At 61.8% G+C, this 15,896-nt stretch overlaps 1 protein-coding gene across 2 annotated transcripts in view; it reads right to left on the bottom strand.

The window, feature by feature from the left end:
- Window positions 1-15,896, bottom strand: part of Fam78b (family with sequence similarity 78 member B) — a 69,851-nt gene that overhangs the window by 33,808 nt on the left and 20,147 nt on the right. The gene's annotated exons all lie outside the window — the stretch shown is intronic.

Here is a 15,896-nt window from a genome sequence, read left to right as displayed (position 1 = left end):
GGCCGTCTAAAAGAGATGACCGTACGTACAGCTTATTTTTTTTCTAAAATCTCAGAAACCATGGTCACCAGGGCCAACACCTTTCTTTCCCATTACAGGGGACGGAACCCAGGGCCTTCTGTGGGCTGGGCTAGTGCTCGGCCACCCAGCCCACCCCAGCGTCTCTGCCGAGCTGGACGACATGTGACTCAGGTTCCCAGGAGCTGCAGCCTTCCGGGGCCGGTCCAGTCCTGTAGGACAAGCTCCCTCAGGATCATCACTGTGGACACAGAGGCAGTGACTGTGAAATTGTGGGGGCAGGTGAGGGACGGGAGGCGGGTCACAGGATGGCTTCTCAGGGTGGCAGAGGTACGGGCTGCTCACTTGCTTTGCTTGTCGAGTGCCGGGGACTGTTCAAGCTTGGGTCACATGGACGGGGCTCCTGCCCCAGGAGCCGGGCTCCTGGTGGGGAGCAGACAGACCCCCAGCAGTACGGGAGGGTGCTTTCTAAGTCAGAGAAGGGGCACGGTGTCACTTCCAGCCCAGTCAGGTGAGCTGAGGGAGAGCGCCACGCGGGTGTCTGGGGACAGGGCCCTGCAGGTGTCCAAGGACCCGAGGTGGGGCGTGTCGTGCTTCTGAGGCTGTGTGGAGAAGATGGGCAGAGGTGAGGGAAGGAGGCACGGGCACAGCACTGGCGCAGACGCCACCACCCGGGAGCCTGGGGAAAGGCCTGAGCCTCTTCTACGTGTCGGGCTCGTCCTAGTGTCTGGGCGTGCAGAACCGCCATGGCCTCTGCCGTCCTCTAGTTTGTGGTCTAGCAGGGGAAGACAGGAGGGGAGTCTGGGGCCCCGGGGCAAGGGTGGGCACCTGGGCCGGGGGCCAGGAGGGGCTTCTGTTGTGCAGTCCCCTGGAGGCCCGCTGTGCTCCGCACCAGCTCCTTGACCTTCCTGAGCTTCGACTCCCTTCTGCAGGCCCGAGGCACGAAGGCTCTGCAGACATGAAGCCCCCGGAGGGGCGCAGCTTTCTCCCTCACCTGTGACCTCCTGCTAGCACACAGGTGGGACCAGGGCTCCGGGCACCTCTGTCCACCCACCAGAGCAGGTCACTCAGCTTGGCCTGGGGCCTGGTTGCCTCGCACAGTGGCCATGCACACGAGGGGCTCGGGGGGCCGCGGGAGGCACACCCTTGTGCCAGAGGGGCAGCGCGACGCTTCTGGGCGCCTGTCTCCTCCAACCGAACTGGAGATGGGACCCTGGCGCTGCTCCCAGGGGTCCTGCACTGCTGTCCGCTGCATTCCCGAGGGGGATGCCACTCCTCACGGCCTGCATGGCCCCGTTCAGAGATGCATTCATCCTCAGCAGCGGGGTCCTCACCATGGAGAGTCTGCCCTCTGTGTAAAGAAGCAAGTGTCCAGTAGCAGAGTGGCCAAGTCACAGTCGAGACCCACGGCCCAACAATGGAGGCAGAATGACACAGGCCCGCATCCCCCACAGGCCCTCGGGAGAGGAGTGGCGGGGCCCTCCAGGTAGACCCCAGGCTGGCCGGGCCCTGCAGGTGGAAAGTGAGTGGTCTGGGGGAGATGGCTCTGAACACCTGAGGCTCACGGTGCACCCCTGGGTCAGGGCCGGGCTGGCAGGGCTCCAGGGTGTCTGAGAAGAGCGGAGGCTGGGTCCAGTGGGGACTGACCGAGTTCCAGGAGCGGCTGGCTGGACGCCTGGCCGAGTACACACTCTGCTCTCCCAGCGGCTGGGTGAGGGCGAGCCAAGGGCGGAGGAGCCAGGCTCAGATCAGGAGGGAGGTGGGCGGCGGTGCCCTGAGGCCTCACGGGACCCGGGGGTCCCGGGGCAGCTCTGTCCTGCAGCTCAGAGACAAGGCAGGGTGTGGGCAGTGGACATGTGCAGAGCCGGGAGCCAGGAGCTGCCGAGGGGCTTCCTGCAGGGACGGCAGTGGGACTCGGGTCCCCCAGGCCTTCGGGCTCTCGGGGTCCCAGGTGCTGAGAATTTTTAAAAAGTGGAACCAGAGTGTCTTCTGCCGTGTAGCTGGAGCAAATCACATGGCGAATGCGAGAGCCGCTCACGCTCTCCCAGGCGCTGGGCCCTGAGGACGAGGCGCATACCTCGCTGCAGAGAACAGGCTGCCTGTCCCCCGTGGGGTCGGAGCTGCAGCCGGCTCTCAACCCAGCCTCACTAGAACGCCCGGCCTGCTGTCCACGTGCCGTCCTGGCTGTTTTCATGCTACAGGGCCAGTCGAGTGCCAGGGATCTTGTGGCCCCAGGCCTCGAACATCCCCTGACCTTTACAGGAGACGTTTTCCACGTCTCATCAGATGCAATCCTCACTATAGGAGGGTACCGAGCCCGGGGTTAAGTGACCGGCTGAGCAGAGCTGGCGGCTGAGGGATACCTAGGCCTGAGTGTCGCTGCTTCTGGGTTCTCAGGTCCCTTCCCCACTGCCCCGAGGGTCAGCACCCCTTTACATGGCGCCACTTGGCCATCTCACAGGCAGGGTCCCCAGGCAGAGAGGAACTGCCTGACCTGGGCACTCACCGGCTACCCTCACACGCTGGCTGCAGCCTGGCAAGCGCTGACCCTACTGACCGGCTGCAGACTGGCCTGGAGGCCTGGAGGCACAGTGTCTGAGGGCACTTGGCTCCCAAGCCCAGCCGGCGTTCGCATTCACCTCTGCCTCTGGCCAAAGGACACGTCCACAGCTATCTGTGGGAGCCCTCCACGGCTGCCCGGGGCCTGGCAGGCTGGCACGATCCAAAGGCGCTAACGCCTCCACTCTGGTGGCACCTGCCACAGACAGCAAACCCCGCACACCTGACGTTCACCTTCCTTTGAAACGAGAAGATCCAGGGGACTCACCGAGAAGGGAGAAGCACAGGCCTGTCCCTCCACGGGGCATCGAAGGAGCCAACAGCGCCTGGAGGCCGTGTGAGAACCCATCAGACCACCGACCCCTGCACCTGGCCAGGAGCACACAGGTGGGCGCAGCGCCTGGCCCCTCCTCCCCACGGCCGCCTCGAGGGCTGCTTCCCCCGGCCACCAATGAGTGTCCCTTCTGAATCCCTCTTGTCCCACGCTTCTCTCCTGAACAGACGGGACTGAACGCTCAGCAGGGACTAAGCCAGGTCAGCATCCCAACGTGAGTGGCCACGAGAACCAACCACGCTGTCCTCAGTGGCACTCGGGCTCTCCGAGGCAGATGCTGGACATGTGTGAGGTCCCGTGTCCCCAGGGTGCCCACCAGCTCACACGCAGCTTGCATTTTCCAGCTGAGGATGCGAGAGAGCGGGAGAGCTGGCTCTCTGGGGGTCGGCCTGCTGTCCCCCTGCCGGGAACTCAGCCCGGCCCCTCCCAGCCCAGCTGCCCTCAGCTCAAAGATGACGAAAGCCAGCACTGACTTCCAGGCACTGTGTGTGGCACAAGGGTCACAGCCAACTAAGGCCGGGTCTTGACAGTTATCAGACCTCTGTCTGTGCCCGGTGCTGGGCTAGGAGCCTTCCACATGCCCTTTCTCCAACCTGGCACAGCCACAGGCCAGAAAGACAGCTCTCCCTTTATACACGTAGCACCCACAGGTCAGAGAGGTCTAGTAACTGCTCCTAAGGCACACAGCAAGTCACTGGTGAAGCGGGGTTCCAGCTGTGCCATCTTGGAGGTCCCACGCCTTGGGTCCCCCAGGGCTGCTGGCTGACTGTGCCTTGTCACTCATCTGGGCACCCAGCAGCTGCAGGGCCAGGCGTGGAGACCCCGTGCTTTCTGTGTGCGGCACATCAGCTGGAGGAGGGCGTGTTGAAGCAGGAGATCATCTGCAGAGTGGAGGCCGGAGAGGGGACAGGTGCACCCCCACGGGCCAGAACGACAGAGCAGCTGCTGCCCCCAGAGGCCCGGCCACATCTGCAGACACCCTGCCTCCACACCTGCTTCCAGGCCCCTCCCTCCACGTGGCAGAGCGCAGAGGAAGGAAGCGAGGACACAAGGTGACAGGGTGGCAGGGCTCCCAGTGCTCCGGGAAGCCGCTCACCCCAGGGGGCCGCTCAGGGGAACTTTCTTTTGTGGCCGTGCTGGGCATCCAACTCTGGCCTCCCACGTGCCGGGCAGGCCCAGTCCCCCACAAGTTCATCGCCCCAGGCCCACACTGTGGAGACGGTCACAGGAGAGGCCAGCGCAGGGCCTCTAAAGCACGGGGCCTAGACAGGGTCGGAGAATGGCAATGACGTGGGTGGATACCACTGGGCCAGGACCCGCCAATGCCCACTCAGCGCCACGTGCTAATACTCAGTGGTCCTGAGCGGCCTCTGCATGTTGCTTACTGAGTTCCCACGACACCCTACCAGGAGGTCCTGCTCCTCCTCACCCTACAGGCTGGGACACGGGGTGAGCTGCGGCCCCAGGTCCTAGAGGGCCGGCGTCTGGCTGCAGGCCTTGCTCCTGCTGACCACACCACACTCCCACCAGGGCCCACTCCAGAGGCATAGGGCTTACATGGCAGCCGCAGAGAGCTCAGCCCTGCAGATAACCCCAGCCAGGCTCTGCTGAGTGCCTACTGTATACTCATGGCCGGCCTTCCCGAACGTTTCAACAGCCTTCCTGTCACGGACCCCTTTTGCTGGACGGTGGACTGATTCTCAGGTCTGTGGGGTGGATTTGCTGAAGCATCGTTTTGGAGAGTGGGAAGTCGGTCAGGAGTGGCCCCAGCCAGGACAAGGAGGGATCCCCCCGGGGGCGGGGGGTGGGAGTCGCCTGCAGACGGTGGCCGATGCCACAGCTGACCACTGGGGAAGACCCTGCCCAGGGCACAGACCTGCCTGATGCCACAGAGGAGCAGCGTGCCCAGCAGTCAGTGATGGAAGCTGCCCTTGAGTCAGGGAGGGGACTGGCCAAAGAGAAGAGGTCAGGGTGCCCGCCTCAGTCCTGCAGGGGCAGGCCCAGCAAGGCACAGGGGTGGCACACACCCGGTGGCCCTGGGAAGCCACTCACCCCAAGGTCCACAGGCTCCAAGTAGCCCACTCACAAATGGTAAGACCAGAGCGGAGGTGTGAGAGGCAGGCCCTGGCGTCCCCCCATGGCCCCAGCCTCCACGCGGTGTCAGGGGGTCCCCCTGCCTCTGAGTTGTGCTGTCTGTGAGACGGGGTGGAAGCAGCCACCCGACAGGATCCTGTGACAGTCAGATGTGACCAGGTGTGCAGGGTCCCTTCCCCTTCCCAGGCCACTGCCAGCCTGGGCTGCTCCCTTGGGGCCTCCGCCAGGCCGTCCTCAGGACCCTGGAGTGAGCAGGCCCTCAGGGCCGTCTTGTGCCGGGGAAAGCAGGTCAGGCTGAGGACTGAGGGACGCGGGCAGCAGAGGGGCTACACGGGACCAGGACCACTCTAAGGAAGCGGGGACCGAGCACGTCTAAAAGGAAGCCTCGGTGCAGGGAGCAGAGGGCTGACCCCACCCGGCAAGAGACAGTGCGGCCTGGCAGCAGGCCTTGGCTGCCGGCTTCGGGGCTCGACCTTCACGTCAAGCCAGGATGGCCCCCACAGACCCCAGGGGCCGGCCGGGGCCTGGTGCTGCCAGCTGCAGCAGCCGGCTCCACGGCTCGGCCACCATTCCCCTGCATCTCTCCTCTTCCACGTCAGTCACCCCTGGTCAGGCCTCACCCCTTCTCTCCTGGACAATGGGTGGCTCCTGACAGGCGCCCCCAACCCCGACCTCTCTCTCTAATCCACCCTCCACGGAGCCGTCAGGGTGACCTCGCTGAAACGCACAACCGGCCCGATTTAACACCCTTCCACAGCCCCCGGCGCTCAGAGGAGGAAACCAAGCCCCCGAGTCTGTGGTGAGGCTTCTCCACTGGCACGCGTCGATGCCAACCTGAGGAAACTCGGATTTAAGGAAAGGGTCTGTGGGCAGGACACCGGGCTTGTCTCAGTTGGGGGAGAACCACGGGGCCACCCCTGGGAGGGAAGACCACGGGGTAGCTCCCAGGACCTCTGGAGCTGGGCCAGGTGCTGTGTTCCGTAACGAGGTGTCCCCCAAAAGATCCCGTGTGTCGATGCAGGAACCAACAGAGATGACGTTAGATTACGAGGCTGTCACCGAGGGGGGTTGGTCCACTGGGATGGATCATCTGTGTGTTAACACGAGGGTGCGGCTGGAGGAGGTGGGTTCCGGGGCCGTGCCTCCTGGTTTCGTTTTGTTCCCAAGGAGTGGTGCTCGCTGCTTCCTGGCCGTCGTGCCCTGAGCTGCCCTGCTCTGCCGTGATGCTCTGCCCTGATGCTCTGCCCCACCTCCAGCCCTGAGCCATGGGGTCGGCCAGCCACACACTGAACCTCTGAAACTGTGAGCCAAAATAAACTTCCTCCTGTGAGCTGTTTTTGCCTGGTATTTTGTTCACAGTGATGCAAAAGTTGACTAAAACACTGGGGGCTTCTCTGTCGGGTGAGGAAGAGGCCTCCTGTGGCACAGAACTGCCCGTGTGCCCCCGTCTCAGGGGCAGCTGGACCTGCCCCAGTTCCAGCAGAAGTCCAGCTTGGGCCAGACGCCCTTCCCTCTGCACTGTGGTCCACGGGAGCAGGAGGGTTGAACCTAGTACAGACTGGGGAGGGGAGGGGCCTGGGAGAGGAGTCAAGGGTGGTGCTGAGCGACAGAGCCAAAGCCCGGCGTGTCCCTGAAGCTGCACTGCCCAGGCTGGACGAAGCCTCTCTCTGGGCCCTGAGCAGGCCTGTGCCTATACCGTGGTTAGCACAGAAGAGCACTAAGCCACAGCGGAGACTGGCAGAAGAACAAACAGGCAGCACTCAGTACGCCAGCCTGTGTGGGCACCCGGCACGCGAATTCACGCGCTCCTTGCCCCGCAGAGACCACCACCAGCCCCTGTTGGGAAGCGAGCCCACAGGCTGGGTGGCTCCCGCCACCTGCCTGAGCCCAGAGCACCAAGAGGGAGCAGAGCCACCTCCAAACCCCAGCAACACGGCGGGGTCTGCTCTCCAGAACCCACCTGGCGCAGCCTCGGTCCACCCCGCTGGGCCCGAGTGAGTCCCCACCCAGGATGGCTGTCAGAAGTGAGCACAGTTCTCCACGGGCAGCAGGAGGAGGCGGGAGAAAAGACCCCGGAGCCGCTGGGTTTTAGAGGCTGTGCGAGGAATGTGGGCAGAGAAGTCCAGCCCCAGACTGGCCGCCCTGGCTGACCTGGTGCAGGGGACCCGGCCAGCACCCGGCACCCACCAGGTCGCCACAGTGACATCTCCAACTCAGCAGTGCGTCAAATTCCACCTGGTCTCCCCTCGAGACTTGCCTGCGGCGGGAGAAGGGGCCCCACACTGTTCTCTCCAGGCGTAACTCGCTGGGGCCATGCTGGGGAGCACAGGGGTGGGTAACAAGTCAGCCTCACGTCCGACAGGCAGGCTGGCCTCCGGCTCACGGCCTTTCCCTGGGTGAGCTTTCAGAGTCCAGTTACACGGTACGGCTGACCCCACACCTGCCCCTGTGGGAGTTTCCAGCAAGACCTCTGCTGGTCCATGCTGGTCAAAGTGCCTCACCACGGGATGTGACTGAGGCGTCCCTGGGAAGGTGCACCCTGTGCTAGGACACAACAAGGTGCTGCCACAGCGGGGTCAGGCAAGTCTTGCTGTCTGGGCGTGTGAGAGTGGCAGGAAGCCCAGCGGCACCAGCCCAGTGCCCAGGTGGTGCTGGGGCTCCCGCCCGTCCATCACACAGACCCAGGGCACCCCATGCGTTGCCGGGACACCAGGGAAAGAGACGTAGTACGTGGGGCACACACAGCTCTGATCCCAGGTAAACCCCAACTCCCGCTCTTCCCTTATGAAAAGATGCAGCTCACAGGGACTGTGGCCCAGGGTCGTGTAAACAGGCCCTAAAAAGGACAAATGGGACGTGAAGCCCCTCTCTGGGGGAAACAAGGCCGTGAGCGACACGTGTGTGCCTTCCCCAGGAAGCCAGCGGGGCCTCCAGGCAGGGCGAGGACCTGCCCTTCCCAGTGGTCAGGGTCCTGACTGCGGGCTCCTCTTCCTGTGCCTGGCCCTGCTGACGGAAAGCCTGCCTCCCGCACCACCAGGCCCCCATCCTGAGCCCACCTGGCTCTGTCCCCCACGTCACACACCCCGGCCCACGCCCCTTGAACAGCTTGACCGTGCGCTCCACGGCTCAGAAGCCGTCCAGGGCTCTCCTGCTGAGCCAAGGACAGTATACAAAGCTGCGTCCAGCGCCTTCGCCAACCACAGGTCTCCCTCCTGCGGGCTCCCCACCCGCTCCCCTCAGGCCAGGTGGCCGCCTTGCTGCTGAACCTGCTCAGTCTCAGGCCTGTCCCAGACATCACCTCCTCCACGAAGCCCTCCTGTCTGCGCCCTGAGCCATCCCTCCCGGGGAATCCCCGACCCGGACGGACACTGCTGCTCACCTCTGAGACCTCCTTGGCAGAGACAGGCAGCTGACTTGAGCTCTCCAGGTGAAGCTGGGCTCACCAAGTGACCTGCTGGCCCACAGGGGCGTGGGGTGAAGACGCTGGTCTTACTGCCCCTACGCGGCAATCGACCCAGACCCAACCTGCGTGCTGGAGAAGCAGGGGAAGCCACACTGCCCACAGTCATCGTGGCACCGGAGGAGCCCGCGAGTCGATGCAGCCCACTGGCGCAATTCTCCCCCCAGGGGACGCCTGGCCACGTCTGGAGATGCTTTTGGTAGCCACAGCTGGGAGGCACTACCTGCATTTGGGTGTCGACCAGGGATGTGGCTGCCCATTGGACACAGCACAGGACAGCTCCTGACAAAGAACTCACCCAGGCCCAAAGCCAAGGTGCCGACGTCGAAACCCTAAGCATGAGCAGTAAGTTCGCCTCCCGAGGGAGCCGAGGAACCGGCACACAGACACGTTAGTGTCTTTCCCAGAGGACAGCTAGCCAGCACAGGGGTCGGCCTGAGCCCCAGTTCCCCAATTCCCCGCCCAGCGCTCTTCTCCTGGATCACGGTCCATCTGTGGCAGGAGCCGGGAAGCCAGGCCTGACAATGAGTGCTGTCCTACTAAGCCTGCTAGTCCTCAGGGGACACGGCTGGGGCCCAGGCAGAATCTGTGGCCTGCCAGCTCCTCCCGAGCCCCCTGAGTGCAGCCCTTCCTAACTAAACAGGAAGAGGCCAGAAGCCCAGGGGAAGCTGAGCCTCACCCCAGTAGGCCAGACAAGACCGCTCCGGGGCTGGAGCAGCCCCATGGTCCACGGTGGGGAGGGGTCAGAGAGGAAGACACCCCCCCACAGTGACAGCTAAGCCCCCAGCAGAAGCGACTTTGCTGACCCAAACGCAGCAAGTCGGTCTTCCTTGGTCAAAGAGCTGGGGCAGAGGGAAGGACGCACCCTCACAGCACCACAGCGCCATGCTGTGAAACCCCCGGGCTCAGGAGAGCAGAGAGGTGGCTGGGGCACTGAGGAGGAGGGCTGGACACCCAGAGGCCGCGTGGTGTGGCCCGCATCCTGGAACCTCCCACTGCAGCCTGCAGGCAGCAGTCAGCGGGGGCAGGGCTGAGCGGACTGGCAGGAGCTGGGCAGCCGGGGGTCAGGAGCACACCCTCAAGTGTACAAGACCATCTTCAGGGCTTCGGGGGCGAGGTGGGGCTCAGGACAGGCTCGGGTTCCCTAGGAGGAGAATGAGAGCCGTCTAGAGTGGCACCGAGTCCCACGCCCATCACGGGGCTCAGGTAAGCTGGATGACCTCTTCCTGGAGACCGCCAGGATCCTGTGAGGTTCTGGGGGAGGGAAAGCACCGTTAGGCCAGGGGCTAACTGCAGGCTGTGCTGAGGCCTCCTGCAAGGGCAGATGTGGCCTGGAGAGTCCCCCACGCAGGAGAGCTCAGCGGCTGCAGGGCCGGGGCCTGAGCTGCAGTGACAGTGGTGCACGTGCCCTTCCCACTGCGTGGAGAAGGTTCCGCTTCTAATGAGGCCGACAGGACGGGCACCGGGGCTCACCCTAGGGCTGCCTCCACCTTAAACACCGTCAGCAGATGTCTGTACCGTACGCAGACCACGCTCGTGGTAGCCGTCACTGCCCAACAGGATTGTCACAGTGTGAGTGACATGTTGGGTGACACCCTATCACTACAACCATGGCCACGAGGACCCAGCTGCTCACATAAACAAGCCAAGGGCCCTCGACTCCGCTGATCTGTCACTCGGTTCCAGCACGCCCCTCTCCCAGCACTCAGCGGGAAGGTGGTGGCACTCTGTGCTGGACTGACATTGCCTGAGCCCTGCCACCAGCAGTGTGACCCTGGGAGAGCCGTTCAGTTCTATGCTGCAGTTTCCCCCTCTGTAAAACGAGGGTAAGACACCGCTTGCCTCTGTAGCACGTGTGAGGGCGTGAGACAGCCGCATGCCTAGCAAGGGGTGGGTGAGGGTCAGTCCTCAAGCCAGGGGCACTCCATACCTCCTGTCCTGCCTCTGCCACCTGGTGCGCCAGGGGAGGTGGCCTCCGCCCTGCACCAGGCGAGCCCCCCACTGCGATCTCTTGCCAACTCACTGGCCAAAAAGACAAGCTGCTCCTCTCACAAAGTTCCAGACCCACTTGCCTCCAGTTGTTTCCTGTGAAGGAGCCACTATGAAAACGTGCTCATCCACTGTGTGCACAGTGGCCTGCCCCAGATCACTGCTAGACCAGCTTGTCCAGGTACGGCACAGCTGCTCGCCACGAGTGGACAGCTGCTTCCCAACAGGGACCACACTGAGAGCCCACGGGCAGGGCAACCACCTCTGGGGCCAGCCTCAGGTCATAGTGGAGGGTGTGTTGGGGGCCCGGAGCGTCCAGTGAGGAGGGAAGCACAGGCTGTTCATCATCTGGCCTGTCCAGGGGGTCGCTGGCCTGGGAGAGGCCCAGTGATGCTCTGAGATCTAGATCTCCCTAGAGGCTGCACCCCAGTGCTCTATCAGCTTCGGGGTGATGCACGAGGGCTGGGCTTTGCACGCTGCGTCCCCTGGCCCAGGGTTAACCTTAGGGCTAATCTTAGGGTCAGTGTCACTTGCCAACCAGGTCCCTTAGAGGAACTTCTTAAACAAAGGAACCTGCAATTTGCGTACGCCACCAGCAGGTGACAGCCTAACAAACCAAACTGCAGTGGGGACGGTCCTCACATGCTACAAACGTTGACCATTTCAAAGACTCACTGAAATACGCGGCATTTAAACACAGCGACCTGCAAAACCGAGAAGCCCAGGGGTAAGATGTGACCTGATTTCCGGAGGCTAGAGGTGAATCCCAGCCCTGTCCAATGCCTGCTTAATCAGAACAGGTCCTGGCCCAGCTGTGGGCGGCAGGTGCACCCTCCCAGCTGCCTCCTCTGGCCATGCTGGCCCTGGTGGTGCTCTCCAGCAGCACGACTGAGCCCCGGCGCCACCCAGGAGCCGGGCAGGGCGCTTCGCTGCAGCTGGCCTCATCCTCCCCAGCTTCCACCCCCACCTCCACTTCACCAGCAGGTGACCCAGCCGCGTCTGAGCCTGACCTCCCTGAGACCCACAGCTCTGCTGTGCCCAGGTTAGCAGAAAGGAGTTGGGGGCTTCCCGGGCTGCCAGGAGTCCCCTCCCCTCCTCTCCAGGGTCACTCTCTCCTGCCTCCAGGGGGATGGTCTATCCCTGTGGGAAACACACAAGCCAGCCCCGGTATTGTTCCACCCTAGGGGCCCTGGGGGGTGATGGAGCCACAGACTTCTATCACCCGCAGGACCTGGAAGGACATTCAGTCCAAGCCCTCTCTGCAGTAAGAACAGCCAGGCACCAGAGGTGGTGTGTGCTGGTTAGTGGTGGCTGGGCGGGAGCCCAGGCCCTTGAGGTTGGGCTGGGAGCCCTACAGCTTTTCCAAACCCTTTCCCAGTCCTGAAGGAGCACCCACTTGAGAGATCAGAACACTAAAAACTAAAAGTACGAACCCCCCCAGCAAAACAGGGTACAGAGACTGAGTGGCTGAGGACGAGCAGAGCCGAACCATCTCCGCAGGTCACAGTCCCTCACATCTGTGCTGGGGGTGTCATGAGGGGACCCACCGGAGGTCCTACTTTAGAAACTTAGGACGCATCCCTTTGTGCCCTTCAGTCACCAGTACTACCGGCCACCGTGATTTGCTCTGAATTCGTCCCTGGAGTCTATTTATAACTCTGGCCCCACGCTCCTAGGAGTAATGATCTCACCCGTTTATTTGGCCTAAAACTATGGAGCTCTGGGTCTCTGCTCAGCAGGGCAGGAGGAGAGCCATTAACATCTTTCACCTGAAGAAGCATTTTTAAAGAAGCTAATTAAGTCTACAATGAAAACAGGTGTGACACTAGGCAAACACATTAATTAGGCCAATTCTGAGGTTCCAACCAGTTTCCTGCCTCGTCCGTTTCCGAGGCCGCACTCTCCCCACCGCCTTCCGGCTACTGCAGGAGGAGTTCTCTGAGGACAGCTGGCTGGTCATGGGTCATAGCCGACCCAGAAGAAAGATGAGAGAGGTGGGACCGAGGGGCAGGAGCACGTGGAATGCAGCTGAACCGTCAGCGGCGACACCGTGAAAATACAGCCTCTTGTTTCCAAAGTCAAGGCCGACGGCAATTCCTCTTTGGATGAGGGAGACGTTTCGGGCCAGCAGACCCTAGTGCCTGTGGACAGCAGACCCTAGTGCCTGTGGACAGATGGGACAGATGGGACATCTCCACAGCCTGAAGGAGATGCCCCTGAGACCCCGGCCCCTGGGTCAGGATTCCTAAGGAAAGCTGTGTGGCCCTGTGCGCCTCCTTAGCGGGGAGCCCACCGGCTGCCTGACGGGGCACCCAGCAGCAGAGGTGTTGGGGAAGGCGTCCTCCCTGCAGACGCAACAGGACACCCCGCACTCTCAAGCCCCTGAGCCACCAGGGAGGAAGGGCTCCCAGAGAAGCCCAGCCAGAGAGAGTTCCAAATGGGACAGTTTCCACCAGGCCCCAGCCAACTCAGGCCCAGGACAGCCACCCAACACCGGGCTGTGAATCACGGAGACATGGCCTGTTTTCCAAAGTTGTTTCTCGATGTGTTGAGAAGAGACCTAGTTTCCCCAGGGCCTAGGGGACCGCAGGGACGCCTCCTCAGGACAGCGGAAGGAATGCGGAGCCCTGGCCAGTCTCTCCTCAGAGGCCTCGCCGAAGGGAGCTGCCCCCCAGCAGTGCAGGTGTGCTGAGCACACAACTCAGCCAACCTGGCCAGTGATCTGCTGTCTCCAGGACCAGCTGGGGGTCAGCGCAGGACACAGAGGACGGAGTGGAAGGGGCTGCGAGAATCTGAGGCACGGAGCCTGTCGGGGGCTCGGGAAGAGCTCATCAGCTACTCCCGCCTTCGCAGCGGGCCCTCCTGGGAGGACCAGGACCAGACAGGGAGTGTGAACACTAAATCGCACTCGGAACTGTCAGGGCTGCAGAGCACGGCCCTGCATCAGGAGGCCAGGCAGCGGCCTCGGGGGCTTCGGGCCTGCGGGAAGCAACAGGAACCCAGTAAACCCGAAGCTTGGCTTCTTGATGGAGCTGGAGGTGCGGGCGAGGGGCCAGGGGCCACTCTGCAGGAGGCCTCTGTCTTGGCTGGCTCCTGACACCAGGTGTGTGGCCATGGCGTGCCTCCGTTTCCCTGTCGCAAGTGGTAGGACAAGTGGCGGACTACCAGGAGATCGTGAGGTTGCTGCGCTTCTCCATGAAGCTGCTCAATGATAAAACACAGCCAAGAAGCCCTCTGGGGGCATGACTTGTGTCCACCCTGACCACATGTCTATGTCAGGGACAGGAGCCCCCGAGGTCCCCTGAGAGTCTGCCCACTCTTAGAGCAACCCTGCAGGCCGCTGTTGCCACAATGTCCCCATTTCTCAGGTGGAGAAACTGGAGTTCAGAGAAGGCCAGCAACTGGCTCTGAGTTCATGCCACAGACCGCCTGAGCGTGCAGCCTGGTCCCCAGCCCCCAAAGCCTCTGTCACCAAGAGCACTGAGTTAGAGGAGCACGAAGTGTTACAAAATGGTGCCCGTCCTGTGAGCAGGCCGGACACTCCAGAGGCCCTGCCGAGCTGAACCTGAGTATGAAGGCAGTGGTGGTGAGCACGTGACCTGGGCTCTGCCCTGGTGGCCTCCAGTGGGGACACAGGCAAGCCAGCCACATGGCGGCCGTGAGATGATGGCCAGTGGACAGGTGCCCACGTTGCACACACCGGGAGACTGGGACGTGAGCGTTTCTGGGTTCTACTCCAGTTGTCAGCAAGGTCTCCCCGCCACACACCCCAGCAGCGTCCTCAGGGTGAGAGCGGAGCCTGGGAGCGGTGCGTTCACCTGCCACCAGCTGCCCTCGTGCCCTTGCCACCCGGTGCCCACTGCACCCACCACAGCCCTGGCTCCACCCACTGGCCACAGTCCTGTGCCCGCTGCCGCTGCACACCCCACCTGCTGGGTGGCCCACGGCTCTGCCTGTGCCACCTTCACGGAAGCTCGGAAACCCGCACGGCAAGCCCCCGCCTGTTTGTAACTAGAGGAAAGAGCAGGTGGGGAGCGTCTCCGTGTTCAAATACCTCGGCAGGGAGCAGTCCTGGTAATGGCTGTGGTGTGCGACAGATTGACTGTGTCCCCCTCGTCCTGTGTCTGATGAATCCAACTGGTTTTAAGTATTTTCAATTCATGGGGTTTCTGATGCCGCCCTTCTTCCTGACCTCCAGTCCTCCCTGTCTGCTCCTCCCTCCAGTTCTACCCACCTCCCTCCGTCCACCAACCACTTCTCCTCTTCTCCTTTCTTTTGCTCCTTGTTCCTATGTAACTTGGCATTAAGTCCCTCCACTGGTGTTCACTCTGCAGCCTGCTCTGCGTGGCTCACTGACTTCTGCCCTGGTGAGCAGGTCTGTGGAGAGCATCGGCCATGTCTGCAAAGGTGTTGATTTGTGTTTGCCTTCAGATCACCACGGTGCTGGTGGTCACTTTCTTCTCTTAAAAGCAGCTCTGAGCTTAGCACCCTGAATATGCTGATGGCATGTGGTGACACGAGACACAGTTCCAGCCAGGACTCACCATGAGCTGAGGTCCCCCATAAAGAGTCAGAGAAATCCATCTCAACAAACAGGCAAAACCCACGACCCCCTAAAACAGAATCCACAGATGTGGATGTGGACGGAACCACAGACGAGGAGTTTAAGAAGTTGATGGCGAGAATTACATATGAACTAAGAGATATCTAAGACATGAACAGAGGGGAAGTACATGAGTGAGAGAGCACTGCAACAGACAGACCCTGAAGAAGGAACCAGATGGAATCCTGCAAACGGAGACTCAACGCGTAAATGAGGAATTCAGTGGGAGTATCATCAATAGACTGGGTCACATACAAGTCAGATTCTCAGGCCTCAGAGACAGGGCACTCACTCATAGAGAAGAGGGGACTCTGATCACCACGTTCACTAGGGGACAACACTAGGGGAAAGAGCGCAAGAGTCATTGGAATAGAAGAGATACAAGCTAAGGGCAGATGATCTTTTAAACGGAATAATACTTAGAAGTCCCCAAACCCTGAGAATGAGGCGGACACAGAAGGCATTTAGAACCCCAGATAGACAAGACCACTGTGATGAAAGTGACCAACGTGGAGAACACAAAGCCGTAACAGGAAAACGTCAGTCCACATTTACAGGTGACCAGTGAGAACGACCTCTGATTCCGGAGAAGAAACTCTAAAGGCCAGACCCTGAAGGAAAACCACCTCTGACCAAGATTGTCACACCCAGCAGAGATGTCCTTCAGAACCAGAGAGAATATCCCACCCTGGGGGTTTTTCAGTTTTTAAAGTTCTTTTGTCTAAAACCGATTTTCCTGTGGCCACTAGAGTTGAGTGTCCCCTGGGCGCCGGGAGCTGAGCCCAGGCAGGCGCTCATCGAACGTGTTGAACTGACCAGCAGCATCTTCACCGCACTCT

The sequence above is a fragment of the Callospermophilus lateralis genome, chromosome 13 (genome assembly GCF_048772815.1).
Source record: "Callospermophilus lateralis isolate mCalLat2 chromosome 13, mCalLat2.hap1, whole genome shotgun sequence".
Classification (NCBI taxonomy): Eukaryota; Metazoa; Chordata; class Mammalia; order Rodentia; family Sciuridae; genus Callospermophilus; species Callospermophilus lateralis.
The sequence above is the reverse complement of the archived record's forward strand: the minus strand, read 5'-3'. Positions and strand labels throughout refer to the sequence as shown.